A 14,094-nucleotide genomic window follows, 5' to 3' on the forward strand; every position below is an offset into this window, starting at 1 on the left:
GAAGGCCTTATTTTTTTTTATTCCCCGAACATTCAGGGTAAGTATATTTATTGGAGCCATGATAAAGGACAGATGCAAAGCTGATTGTAGGTGTCGCATCATGGTGACATCATCACCCCTGGGACAGGAATAAGAGAAAGAAAGGAGAAAAGTGGGGGAAGCAAGGTTAGTAAACTGAGAAATGTCTGACAAAACAGGTCAGGAGGCCAAAAGACCATGATGTGAAAACAGGTAGGTTGTCCATCTGTCTATGTCACTGGGATATAAATGGACGGGAAAAAAACAGTCCTGGGCAGGCCCAACTCGGGCTACCAAGGAAAATGTGGGGGAGCAGTGAACATCTTCAGAAGCCACAGAGGCCAAAAACAGGATATTAAACATCTGTTGTATAGAGGAGTCAGGCCAAGGATAGACTATTGGGAATACGATGTCAGCCTGCAGATATAAGCAGTTGGTAAGTGTATGCATTGTTCAAAGAGGCTATGCTTGGCTGGGTATCATGGGCATTAAACAGCATTAGACCACGGCTGGATGAAAGGGTGATCCGTTTGTTATTTTGTTGTCCAGCTATTAGTAGGTTTAGCTAACAGCATTGAGCTGTTAGTTGTAAAAATTGTAGAATTATACTAAATATATATTTTTTTGTTTACAAACGTTTTTATTTTTTAAGAAATAGACTTCAAAATGGCATTACAGCTTCAAATAGAATATACAACAGAAACAAGGAACAACTGCAGTATTCATTTCAAAGGTGAAATTATGTAGAATAAAGGGAAAGAGAAAAGAAATTTAGTACATGAGCAATATAGGTAGAGAGGTAGGCAGAGTTATAAAACGACCAACAAAGTAACTCAATCAATCAAAGCATAAATGGTCCTTATTGATCTAGTAAATGCCTGTGAGTTCTCCAAAGTTCCCTTTTCTGTCAAATAAATGCATCTTATCCAATAGAGTATAATAAATTCTCTCCATGAGCATCACCGCATCAACTCTGCAGAACTGTGGTCAATGGTACTGTGAGGGATTTCCAATGTAGGGCAATAGCCCATAGGGTGGATATACAAATGCTATGGATTAGCCTCATAACCTCAGTCTGAACTCCCGAGATAGGGGCTCCCAGTAGGCAGGACTGCATAGACAGATGCACCGGAGCACCTGCCACTGCAGAGGCAACTTCAGAAATTTTGTGCCACACCAATGAGAGGCTTGGGCAGGCCCAAAATATATGCACTAGAGTACCAGCAAGGCCACAGCCCCGGAAACAAAGGTGGGACGTCCCTGGATACATGGCGTGTAGTCTAGATGGGGTATGATACCATCTGGTTATTACTTTGAGGGCCGTCTCACGGACAGAAAGATCTAGAGCTCTTACACCAAAATGTGAATTTAAAAATGTCTAATCTGTCGATAATGATAATATTCATGAAGCGGGATATCAAAAAGTATGCGTAGCATCTCAAAAGTGATACAAGATCCTCCTCTCTGAAAGTCAGATGACCTAATAAAGGACCTATCATACCACCAACAGAATACCTGTGAAGATGAGAATGCTGTAATAAAATTTGGGTCACCAAAAAAAATGATGAACCTGGTGAGACAGAGGAGACAAGATTCAATTTAAGTTTATAACGGGACCAAAACATCAATGATTGGGCAACAATGGAGTTATAGAGCAATAACGAGCGGGGGGGGGGGGATTTTGGACCATAATACACCTGGTAAATAGAATGGATGTATAGACTGAGATTCAAATCTGATCCATGGGACCTGGGAAGTAATAGTCGCCCATTGTGATAGCTGTGCGAAATGGGCTGACAGGTATTAAAGCCAGAAATTGGGGAGACTTAGGCCTCCCACCCATTGTGACCGGTAGAGGACCGATGAAGTAAAACGAGGGCGTTTGTTATGCCAAATAAAATGATTAATAATCCGTTGAAAGTGATCTAAGAACGTTTTTGAGACAGGGATTGGGAGTGATCTAAATAAAGTAATCTAGGCTAGACATTCATTGTTACTGCCGTGACTCTGCCCAAGAATGAGATAGGGGATCCATGCCAGATCTTCAATAGAGGTGAGAGGCGTGACACACATGGTGGCCAATTAGCAGCAAATAATTTTGAGTATCTGGGGGTGAGGTTTATACCTAGGTATGAAATCTGATCCGTGGCCCAACGAAATGGAAAAGAATTGCGGAGAGATGCACCCAGGGAATCAGGAACATTAATAAGCAGAACTACTGATTTAGTAAAATTTACAGTAAGACCTGATACTGTTACAAAGTCATTCAATAATGAGCAGAAGTCAGGCAATGACACCAACAGTTTAGTAAGGAAAAGCATAACATCATCTGCATACATACAAATTGTGAAATGTGAACCAATAATGGGGAACCAGAAATGTCTGAGTGTGATTATTGCAATTGCCAAGGGTTCCAAAACAAGCGCCAATAATAAGGGTGAAAGAGGACAACCCTGACGGGTACCTCCGCCTAGTGTACAAAATACAGAATTGCAGCCTGGAAGTCTTATTCTTGTTTTGGGGGGAGTCATACAAAGCATGTACACCAGACAGAAATTCATCACTAAAGCCCATCTTCTGCAGTAATGAAAACAAGTATGGCCAGAGCAGGAGTGGACTGACAACTCATGGGGCCAAGGCGCGAAAGGAGATCATGGGGCCGTGTCCTTGCCCACACTCAAAGCACACCCAAAAAAAGCCTATAAAAAAGGTACTAGGGGCATTTCATGGGGCCCCCTACTGACCCTGGGCCCTCAGGTGGTGCCCGAGTGCTCGAATGGTCAGTCCGCCCCTGGGCCAGAGGACACTATCAATAACAAAACTTCTTTAGAATGCAAATTGGCATCCTGAATAACATTTAATATGAGAGGAATATTGTCCGTGATAAGTCTGCCTGGGATAAAACCCTCCTCTTTAGGGAAGCCCACCCCAACCTCCCCTAACACCCAACCTCACCTAACAACTAACCTCCTTCACTCCTCCCACCACAGCCATCTCCTCCTGTACCACCTTCCCCTCCCTCCTAAATTGTAAGCTCGAAAGAGCAGGGCCCTCGAACCCCTCGTGTGTTGTATTGTTACTGTCTTGTCCCATGTTCTGTCCCCCTTGCTACTGTACAGCGCTGAGCATACCCTTTGGCGCTATATAAATATTGTAACAATAATAATATTAATAATAAGGCCAACCAATCTGCCAGAATGCGGCTAAATATTTTCAGATCATTGTTCATCACTGAGATTGGTCTATAGTTTTGAGGTAAATGATGGTCTTTCAGGGGTTTAGGTAATAGAGACAGGTTAGCCAAGAGTATCTCCTCAGGAAACCTACCGCCCTGCAAATCATCATTGAATAATGACATCAAAGAGGGAGCCAATGTAGGAGCAAAATGTTTATAATAACTGGCCGTGAACCCATCAGGGCCGATGCTGTGGAAGTTCTTAGTGTGCTAATCACACAGGATATTTCCTTCAAAGTGCATGGGGCATTGGGAGAGGATATCTGAGAGGGTGAGAGAACAGGGAGGGGTATAGAATCAAGCCACGAGCCATTTGAGGAAGCAGAAGTTGGTTGCAGGGGAGCTAATAGGGTGGAATAAAAATTTTCAAAAATACCCAGGACTTCACGAGGAAGAGAGGAGATACTGCCGGATTTAGTACGTAACTTGTAGATATGTGGGGGTTGTATTGAAAGGTTTAATTTCTGTGCGATATCATCGTTTTGTTACGAAGAGATGGATTGCCAACATGAGCTCTATAATGTAATTCTAATTTTTGGGTAAGTTTCTGAATTTGTTTCCATCGTTCTCTATTTCTAGAAGAAGCCATAGAAATAAGGAGGCATCGCAGGACTGCCTTATGGACTACCCACAAGATGTCCGGGGAGATATCAGGAGTTGTGTTTGACTGAAAGTATTCTTGAATGGAAGTAACTACTTCATGGCGGGTGTTAGTATCCGTAAGCATAGAGTCGTTATGTCTCCAGAAGTAGGGAGTAGGGGCTAGACCTATAAAAGTGATAGATAGCGCGATAATATTATGATCTGACCAGGGGCTTAAATGAATGCAAGCTTTCCTAGAGTTAGCCAGCAGAATGGGGGAGCAATAGATATAATCTAGTCTAGCATAAGAGTCATGTGGGTGGGAGTAAAATGAATAATCTCTAGCTCCTACATTATGTGCCCTCCATGACTCTACCAGTTGAAGTGTGTCTAACTTTTTGGTAAGGGATTTTGGGAAGGCCTGGGAGGATGGTGAGGATGAGCTTTGGTCTAAAAGGGGGCTAGCCAAATAAAATCACCTCCCACCAATAAATGAGGGGATAGAAACCGATCAAGAATTTTGAAATAAACGGGAAAAGAAGGATGCTTGCACCGAATTTGGTGCATAGACATTAGCGATCGTGAGTTCACGACCCGAGGGGGTGCCTTTAATAATGATAAATCTGCCCTCAGGGTCACGTGCCCGAGGGTGTTTTTACTACAAACACATGGGAATAACATGCCCTGCCCTGCTCGTCCCGGGGAACTCTGGTAAGGATCTGCTGATCTATCAGGTCCCCAATTAGGACACGCAGGGCCTGCACCCTTTCCCGATCCTTGGGAAGGTGGGTTACCAGATATCTGATGGGGGGACTGAAGTTGAACTCCAACCTGTACCCCTTCTTGATCAAGTCCAGGATGTACAGATTTGAGAAAATTGAAGCCTACTGAGGGAGAAAGGTCCCCAATCTTCTTTCCATTGGGACGTTCAAGTCATTGAGATGAGACTTGGTGGGCCTTGAGGAGGATTGAATAAGATTCCTCCTCTTCCCCTATTCTTGTGCCCTGTCCAATGTTTCTTAGGCTGAACCTCTTTAGCCTGCTGGGCATGTGTTTTTTGACAAAAACCCTACTAGAGTAAAACCTTTTCTTACTCTCTGGGAATGTCCTCTTTTAATGGGCTGTACATTCCAGAGCCTCCTCGAGACCTGGACCAAAAAGATTATCGCCAATAAAGGGTAAGGCACAAAGGTGCAGTTTGAATGCTGAGTTCCCTGCCCAGGTTTTTAACCAAAATGCCCTTTTAGATGAATTCACTAGGGCAGTTTCGAGCCGCTAGCTTAACTGATTTGGCCGAGGCATCCACAAGGAAACCAACTGCTTTAAACAGCAAAGGAAATTATTTCAGGATTTGCTGCCTGGAGGTCCCTGCCGAAAGATGCGACTAACTGGGTAAGCCAGCATTCCAGATTTCTGGTGACACAGGTAGCCGATAAAGGTGGCCTAAAGCTGATGGAAGTGGAATCCCAGGCCCTGCGGAGTAAGACTTCATCCCTCTTATCCATAGGGTCTTTCAGAGCCCCCATATCTTCAAATGCTAAGTCCGTCCTTTTAGAGACATTAGATAAGGGGGTGTCTAATTTCTGAACCTTGTTCCATTGCTGGGACCCGTTATCCTAAAAAGGAAACCTCCTTTTAAGATTACTTTAGAAAAAGGGTTTCCTCTCTGTAGTGACTTTTGGGGGACTAGTTATCAAAAACATAATTTCATTCCAACAGCAACAAGCTCAGCCGTCTGTTAAGAGTTAACCTTTCTTGGTGAAAATTCAAATGACCTTCTAGTGAAATTACCCACACAATGAGTGGAAGAGATGTGTTCCAGAGACAATAGGTTATTTGAATTTCTACAGGTAGTTAAACATGGCCCAAGACAGACAATCCTGAGAGCTTATGTTGGTGACTCTAAGACTGGCAAAGTATGTTTGCTCAACAAATTGCAATTTGTCTATCGGAGTTGAGGAGATTTCACCTACAAAAAGCTAATTAGAAAGTCAAATACAACATTGGACTTCCAAACAGTGAGTCACCACACTGACCAAATTACCAATAAGTGAGACGATACTTATAAGTCTGAGAAGATTAAACAAAACCTTGGAGAGAGTGATAAGCCAACAGACTTCTCAAACGAAGGCTACAAGGACAACTGGTTGTTTACCCTATTATCTGAACAATGGACAAGTAAACAGAGGTTTCCTGTGTCATTCCTAAGACCAAAAGGTGAAACTTAGAACTTATATTTTTACCCACAAAGACATTAAAGAAGAGACATATTATTCACACTCTTGTTCAAACAAAAATATATTCAGCAGAGTTGGGGATTGCATACCACTAAATTAAGTATGAAATGGTGAAAAGTAAGATATTTTGTGAATTGGTATCAGTTGTATGTTTCCATCAGAAAGCAAATGTTTCACACAAGTGTGAACCTCAGGGAAATGAATAACTGAATACACATATATCTTCTATGGTTCCTATCCAGGACATTATAGGTAGAATCTAATATATTTGGATGAGACGTATATTTAATATCTAAAATCACCTTGGTTTCCACCCGAGGTATGAGTCATCATAAATACTCAAATTGTTTTGTGATCCCTGACTGCCCCCCAGTGGACAGGTGAGAGATATCTTAGGTACATACACCTCTCGACCGGCCAATCAAATAGCCTGTTGGGAGGGTCTTTAGAACAATGGTTTGGATGGTATAAAAAGCCATGCACCTCATTTAGAAAAAAAACAAGCTGAAAGAAAAAATAAGCTACAAAAAACAACACAGAAAAAACCCAAGAAAACCGACAAGCTGAAGAAATCTGACGAGGCTGAAATCTATCCCTTCTGAAGAACCACTACTTAATCCTTTCAAACTTTTCAAACTTCTACTAAACTTCTAAATCTCTGAACTTCTACCATCCTACATTTTTCCAACACTACCACCTATCTCTCACTTGCTCCTTGCGGCCATTCCTGAAGGCGTTTCAATTGCCAGCTGAATCCACTGGGGAGGCGTCATAATCCAGGTTCTGGGTGTGGTGAGACTGTTTAGAATTAAATATTGTATGGTATATCTCCTCTCTTGTATAGAGTGATAATCATTGCATTGGGGTGATAACTGCATTGGGTGTTCATATATAGATAGAGAGATCCATATTATTACTGCTAAAAAAATTGTTTGGTGTCATAATGAAAATTTACATATTGCATAATTAATACATTTTTATTGGTTAGGGTACAATTTATCAGGGAATATTTTCTCCCATTTCTATGGCCACGTTTTGGGAGAAATGACCTCTGAAGTACTCTAAATTACCATTTATTAATAAATGTAATTTTAATCTTTATTATTAATTAGAATTGTTGGGTATATAGAATTGGTATCGTATATCTTTGATCGTGTGTACCAGTATCCATTCATCACCAGTCTTTTGCGTTTTGTGTTAATATATATATAATTTTTGTACATAAATAAATTTATCTATTTATTTATTATAAGGCAATTCTTGTGTATATGGTACGAATCATACTGGCTAAAAGGACTCAAGGTATATTAATAAGTGGTGATCAAATTATTAAGGTGTCCAAATTATTGGTTCATTAAATATTTGCCGTATCTTAACGGCTGGAGGCACTGCGATATTTTGTTTAAGGGAGAGGGACACGCCCTTCATAAGTAGAATAAATTCTTACATAAACCACCACATCTCAGGGCTTTCCCATTCATGCCTAATGGTATCAACCAGGGAACTATGGACTGGAAAGACACTAGTTTTTCTAACATACAAACCTTGATACATGAGGTCATGCTTAGATAGGCAAACGTCCTCCTCCTCGATTTCTAAGGTTTTGTAGATAACTTTAAGGAGGTTGTCCACATCTTCCAGGGGCAATTTGTTCCTGGAACCTCTGGAGGAGCAAACTTCACCGTCCACCTCTTATGAGCCTGAATCTAACCGGGACCTAGGATCCTCCTCCGGGTCCTCCTCCCCTCTTAATGCATCTGCTACCTACAAACCCGCCGATTGGGTCCAAGGACCCAGTGGCGACTGCATTTTTCCAACAGGGATCTAAAGGATTGAAATGTAGACAACATGTCATCCTTAATGGAGGTGAGCACTTTATGGCAGGCTGTAAATGACTTATCCTTAATAAGGCTAGCCACACAATTGCAGCATAAGGGTTTTTCCCAAGCTGAACCCAATTTAGCTGCACAAACTGCACACTTCTTCTTGGGGGTCTGACTCTGCACCTTGTCCTGGGCTTTAACCTACAATAAGCAAGAAAAAACACAATACAGAAAATAATCAGCCCAGGGCCCCTCATACAAAAACCACTGTGCTGGGGGAGCAAGAAAAGGAAGTGTGCCCACCAGGGTCAGCAAGAGGGATCAGAGTCCCCAAGCTTACCTTAGAGGAGCCAGTGCCTGAAGGACCAGGATATGCCTGAGAAGTGCCAGCGCCTTCCATCCATCCCTCTTGGTGTGGAGCCACAGGCTCTGCTGGGTCTGTACACCAGACTGGCTGCCTGACCAGATGCTTGTGCAGCTATGGAGACTGGAACCAAGAGTCTCCGGCGCCCGTCGACGACATTTCCGCGGCCGGAACGGCCGGTTACTGGACAGCACCCAGAAGTTGCAGCTACTCGCACGCCCGCTTGGCAGTCACTGCCCCACTGTGCATCAGATGCTGGAGCCCCCCCACATGGGAAGCAGGACAGGCATCAAAGGTCCTGGACCCTCCAGGACACCCCCGATGATGGTTATCATCCACTGAGGCATGGAAAGATATCAGGAGAGAAGCCCCACTCCCCCTGAAGGAATCACGTCAGGCAGGAGGAAGTAAGACAGACCAGGAGCCACCAGCAACCTCTAGGGCCCAGGTTTTCCAGACAATCAGTTCCTTGATGACTGCACCCATCCTTGCAGAGGAAACACTAAAAACTCTAGAGGGAGTCCTGGTGGTCCGCCTCCTATAGTACTGTGCTTACGTGTTTCCTGTCCCAGAGGGAGGAGCTCTGTCTCAGGAAGGCTGTCCTGGAGGACGTTTGGAGAAATGAACATTAGAATGTCTGAGAGACAAAAGCCAGAAATAGATCAGTGGCTGCATGCACGCCTCATTGTTAGGCTGTAGGTAGAGAGGCAGAGATGAGGCAGGATTTATCATGAAATACAAATTAAAGTGTATTATTATCAAAATAGCCAAGAATATTTCACAAGGTCTGAAAAGTATGTAAGTCATCGAGTTATTCCCCAATTTAAGAAGAAGAGCATAACTGCAGGTAGTAAATGTAAGAGAGGAGTTGCAGATGATACAATGGTGGGTAGTATGTACAGGAGAGGAGTATGGGGGTATGACAGTGATCGGTATGTACAGGAGAGGAGTACGGAGGTATGAGAGTGATCGGTATGTACAGGAGAGGAGTGTGGAGGTATGACAGTGATGGGTATGTATAGGAGAGGAGTGTGGAGGTATGACAGTGATCGGTATGTACAGGAGAGGAGTGTGGAGGTATGACAGTGATCGGTATGTACAGGAGAGGAGTGTGGGAGGTATGACAGTGATGGGTATGTACAGGAGAGGAGTGTGGGAGGTATGACAGTGATGGGTATGTACAGGAGAGGAGTACGGAGGTATGACAGTGATGGGTATGTACAGGAGAGGAGTGTGGGAGGTATGACAGTGATGGGTATGTACAGGAGAGGAGTGTGGGAGGTATGACAGTGATGGGTATGTACAGGAGAGGAGTACGGAGGTATGACAGTGATGGGTATGTACAGGAGAGGAGTACGGAGGTGTGACAGTGATGGGAATGTACAGGAGAGGAGTGTGGGAGGTATGACAGTGATGGGTATGTACAGGAGAGGAGTACGGAGGTATGACAGTGATTGGTATGTACAGGAGAGGAGTACGGAGGTATGACAGTGATCGGTATGTACAGGAGAGGAGTACGGAGGTGTGACAGTGATCGGTATGTGCAGGAGAGGAGTACGGAGGTGTGACAGTGATCGGTATGTACAGGAGAGTACGGAGGTATGACAGTGATCGGTATGTACAGGAGAGGAGTATGGGGGGTATGACAGTGATGGGTATGTACAGGAGAGGAGTACGGAGTTATGACAGTGATGGGTATGTACAGGAGAGGAGTACGGAGTTATGACAGTGATGGGTATGTACAGGAGAGGAGTGTGGAGGTATGACAGTGATGGGTATGTACAGGAGAGGAGTGTGGAGGTATGACAGTGATGGGTGTGTACAGGAGAGGAGTATGGAGGTATGACAGTGATGGGTATGTACAGGAGAGGAGTACGGAGGTATGACAGTGATCGGTATGTACAGGAGAGGAGTGTGGAGGTATGACAGTGATGGGTATGTACAGGAGAGGAGTACAGAGGTATGACAGTGATCGGTGTGTACAGGAGAGGAGTATGGAGGTATGACAGTGATGGGTATGTACAGGAGAGGAGTATGGAGGTATGACAGTGATGGGTATGTACAGGAGAGGAGTACGGAGGTATGACAGTGATGGGTATGTACAGGAGAGGAGTACGGAGGTATGACCGTTCCCAGGGAGGAGTATCTCAGGAAGGGTCTATACTCCCCCATAACTCTGGTTCTCGGAGTGTCAGGTCCCAGCGGGTTCTCCTGGTGTCTCTCCTGTTATTCTGTCTCGGACACATCGGAGGAACATGGTGGGAGATCGGCCTGAATGTCCTTCCTAGGAGGGAATACCGGAGCCATTCTGAGGCCCATTTAATGGCCGGCAATGAGGAGGAAACCAACACTGAGAAGTAGATGCTGAGATATATACAGCACGGGGCAGCACAGTGGCTGAGTGGTTAGCACTTCCACCTGGCAGTACTCGGGTTGTTGGTTCAAATCCCAACCATGGCACCACCTGCCTGGAGTTTGCATGTTCTCCCTGTTCCTGTGTGGGTTTCCTCCGGGACCTCAGGTTTCCTCCTACACTACAAAGACATGCTGGGAGGTGAATTGTCTCCTAAGTTGTCTCTAGTATATGTATGTATGAATGTGAGTTAGGGCCCTTAGATTGTACGCTCCTCGGGGGCGGGGACTGATGGGAATGTACAATATAGATGTAAACTGACGGCGCTATATAAGTACCTGGAATAAATAATAATAATACACCCAGATCATCGATGACGAGGAGGAAGGTTCGGTCACAGATGATTGGTCCGTCTATAGCAGGGACAGGAGCCGGGACCAGGAATAGGAGATCCACCTGACTTACCCGTGTGCTCTGACATGGAGAAGATCCCATGCTGGCCCTATGGTGGCCGTGTGTTCAGGATGGAGACCGACAATCACAGGACCTTCTGGAAGCAGATATAAAATGGCTGAAAGGAGGAAAGTGTTCCCGGGACAGGAAGTGACACCAGACAGGAAGTGACAGACAGGAAGTGACACAGACAGGAAGTGACACAGACAGGAAGTGACTCCAGACAGATATATACAGAGGCCGCAGTATGGAGAGCAGACACTAGATGGTGCTGGTCCAAAAAAAGCTGAATAGCATAAAACAACAGAGAAAAAAAACTGAAAAACAAAAGATGATGGCGGCTCGTAAACTTCTATTATCACAGTTATCACACTGCAGTGGATTAGATCTCCCTTCATTTTGCTGTAGCCCGCCTGTCCCTCCTCCGGTGGCCATTTTCCCTTAGTCTAATACAATGTTCTCCCAGTTATCACATTACAGTGCAGTGGATTAGATCTTTGTCCTCCATTTTGTTGTAGCCCGTTTTTCCCTCCTCCGGCGGCCATTTTCCCTTAGTCTGATATGAATGCTGGCACATTTTGTCCCCTGATATTAGACATTAGCCGGGTGATTGTATACACACAGCGGGCAGATCTCAATCAATGTCACCCACTAGTCTATACTGTCACGGGGTTGGCCAGCCAATCATGTGGCTCCTATTCTGTCCTTCCAATGACCATTCCTAGTACATAGGACTCATCTTCCATACTACATTCATGATACAACAAGATGGAAACTCCCAATATACAGAGAAAATCTCCCATAAAATACATAGAAATCACATCTGCCCTAAAGGGCCATAAACATAAGAAGATTGCCCCCGACGCCCCCAGATTCATCTACAATACTAGCCAAGGTGTCATTGGTCCCCCTAATACACGGATAGTACCCCAATCCTGCATTCATACATGTGACAATACACCATGGATTCCTCCCGCTCTATATTATGTCTCCATACAAATCAGTCGCCATCCAATCCATCCATCTCACAAAAGCTCCAATACCCAGCAAATGTTTCCGTCTCCTCCTAGTAATAACCATGTGATCTCCATGAGAATAAAGCGCCAATTTGTGTCCTTATCCCCTCCCCCTACGCAGGATGTACACCCCTTCATGGCCACGCCTCTTTATGTAACTGACAATTGCGCGGTCGTGCAACGCTGCACCCAAACTAAATATCCGTCCTTTCTTCACACAAATAGAGCTTTCTGTCGGTGGGATGTCATCACCTGTGCGCTTTTTATTTTTCACACCATAAACAAAAAAAGACCAAAAATGTTGAAGAAAAACAATATTTTGTACTTTCGGCTATAAAATCTATAAAGTAACCTCAAAGTTAGTTATAAATTTCACCAAAATGTCTCCCGCTCCATGTTTATGGGAAAAGGACCCCAATAAGTGGATATTGATTGCTTTGTGTGACCGTTATATCGTCTGCAGACTATGGGGAGATCATGGAATTTATGACTTTTTTTTTGCTATACAGCGCTGCGCTAGTTTAACTGACAATTGCGCGGTCGTGCAATACGATACATAAATGAAATTTATGCACTTTTTTCACACAAATAGTGCTTTTTTTGGTATTTGATCTCCTGTGCGCTTCTTATTTTTGGTGCTATAAACAAAAACAGTTTTGAAATTAAAAAAAAAAACAATTTGTGTTTGGAGTCACTTTGGGTGGGGGGCCCACGGAGAGGTGGGGAGACCCCTGTCTCAGCTCCCCATATCCCTTTTATGTGTAAGTCACCCTGTGCCTGTTAGGGGTACAGGGTGATCTGTCCTAATATTGGGGTGGGTTTTTTTGATTGTTTAATGCCATGTAGTTGCATCCCTTTGCTCTATTGTGTGTCTTGCTTGGGAGCAAACTATTATGGGATGTATGTGTTTGTGTATTGGCTTGGTGGGGGGGGGTTCCTCCAACAGCCCTCCCTCCTCCTGGGTAATACAATACAGCTGGAGGGATAATACAATGTACAGTAAAGGAAATGCGTATTTCCTCCCCGGCTGATGCTGAATGTTCGCCCCTCACACAGAAATGATCGGTCTAACAATGGAATGTTCGGTGTAACACTGAGAGACAGAATACAACAACAAATTCAGCAGAAATGCATCTAACAAATGATGACTGGTCTGCATGTTCATGAGGGAAAGAAGGATTTGATCCCCTTCAAAAAACATGACTTAGTAGTTGGTGGCAAATCCCTTGTTGGCCATCACAGAGGTCAGACGTTTCCTGGAGTTGGCCCCCAGGTTCGCACACATCTAAGGAGGGATTTTGGCCCACTCCTCTTGGCAGATCCTCTACAAGTCATTAAGGTTTGGTGGCTGACGTTTGACAACTCGAACTTTCAGCTCCCTCCACAGATTTTCAATTGGATGAAGGTCTGGAAACTGGCTAGGCCACTCCAGGACCTTAATGTACTTCTTCTTGAGCCGCTCCTTTGTTGCCTTGGCCGTGTGTTTTGGGTCATTGTCATGCTGGAACACCCATCCACCACCCATTTTCAATGCCCTGGCTGAGGGAAGAAGGTTCTCACCCAAGATTTGATGGTACATTGCCCCGTCTATCATCCCTTTGATGCGGTGCAGTTGTCCTGTCCCCTTAGCAGAAAAACACCCCCAAAGCAGAATGTTTCCACCACCATGTTTCTCAGTTGGGATGGTGTTCTTGGGGTCATAGGCAGCATTCCTCCTCCAAACACGGCGAGTTGAGTTGAGTTGATGCCAAAGAGCTGGATTTTGGTCTCCTCTGACCACAACACTTCCCACCAGTCCTCCTCTGCATCATTCAGATGTTCAGTGACAACCTTCAGACGGGCCTGGACATGTGCTTTCTTGAGCAGAGGGACCTTGCGGGCACTGCAGGATTTCAGTCCTTGTCGGCGTAGTGTTTTACCAATTGTTTTCTTGGTGACTGTGGTCCCAGCTGCCTGGATATCATTGACAAGATCCTCACGTGTAGTTCTGGGATGATTCCTCAATGTTCTCAT

The 14,094-nt window shown here is 44.4% G+C and overlaps 1 protein-coding gene across 1 annotated transcript in view; it reads right to left on the reverse strand.

Annotated features, from left to right (window-relative positions):
- Nucleotides 1-11,198, reverse strand: part of LOC149436240 (uncharacterized) — a 117,728-nt gene extending 106,530 nt beyond the window's left edge. Inside the window, exon 1 of the mRNA XM_089661842.1 lies at nucleotides 11,078-11,198. The gene's annotated coding sequence lies outside the window, so the exon portion shown is untranslated. The remainder of the gene's footprint in view (nucleotides 1-11,077) is intronic.
- Nucleotides 11,199-14,094: the final 2,896 nt, after the last annotated feature.

This window comes from Staurois parvus, unplaced genomic scaffold, assembly GCF_062004578.1.
Source record: "Staurois parvus isolate SC_StPar_1 unplaced genomic scaffold, SC_StPar_1.0 ptg001396l, whole genome shotgun sequence".
Classification (NCBI taxonomy): Eukaryota; Metazoa; Chordata; class Amphibia; order Anura; family Ranidae; genus Staurois; species Staurois parvus.